The sequence below is a fragment of the Sinocyclocheilus grahami genome, unplaced genomic scaffold (genome assembly GCF_001515645.1).
Source record: "Sinocyclocheilus grahami isolate Dianchi unplaced genomic scaffold, SAMN03320097.WGS_v1.1 scaffold116.1, whole genome shotgun sequence".
Taxonomy (NCBI): domain Eukaryota; kingdom Metazoa; phylum Chordata; class Actinopteri; order Cypriniformes; family Cyprinidae; genus Sinocyclocheilus; species Sinocyclocheilus grahami.
In genome coordinates this window covers 82803-83813 of record NW_015505295.1, presented here as the reverse complement: position 1 = coordinate 83813, position 1011 = coordinate 82803, and positions in this window count along the sequence as shown.

Here is a 1011-nt window from a genome sequence, read left to right as displayed (position 1 = left end):
ATATATATATATATATATATATATATATATATATATATATATATATATATATATATATATATATATATATATATATATATATATATAAAATATTTTCATGCAATATATATTATAATCATTTTTATTTAATTAAGTCTTTAGATTATAATAGTTTTAATCCATTTTATAATGGATTTTCATATTTTAAGATTGAACTTCTGCTTGGGGACAAGTGTAAAACAATAAGATCAATACATAATACATACAATTTAATTTGTATTATTTGTATTTGTTATTTATTTAAATTTTAGTTAAATTATGTCTGAATTTATTATGTCTGTATAGGTATTTTATTAAGTTTTTAGTTTTATTTAATTTGAGTTATTTTAATACTTCAACAAACTAAATGGAAATGAAATAATATATATATTGAATTTATAAATGTGTATGTACATACAGTATATATATGTGTGTATGGTTGTACATACACATATGTAGTTCTTTTTTTGGTGTTTGGCTTAGTGTTATGTTAGAATCATTATTATACTCTTTTACCTTTTGTTCTTTAATATTTTGAATTGTTTTTAGCTTTAGTTTTTGTTTTTCATTTAAATGTTAAGTTTTGAAATTTTGTTGTATGCATTTGTCATTTTTATTTAATCTCTTTATTTTTTTTAATGTGTATAGGTAGTATTTATAAAGTTTTAGCTTTTAGTTTTGGATCTGTTTTTAGTTGTTTTAATACTACAATTGATTGCTTCTGTTGTCCTCATTTGTAAGTCGCTTTGGATAAAAGCGTCTGATAAATGACTAAATAAATAAATAAATAAACATAAAGAGCATTTGAAAAACAGCCAAATAAATTTTAGAAGCATTGGAAAAGTTGCTTCTAGCGTTCTAGCGTCAAGAGGATTAGGCTAATCATCCCATATAAAAAACATCACAAGTAAAATTAATCATGTTTATAAAGATAAACAGATAAACATTATAGCCCACTTACAATTTACATTTCAGAGATCATTACAAATAAAT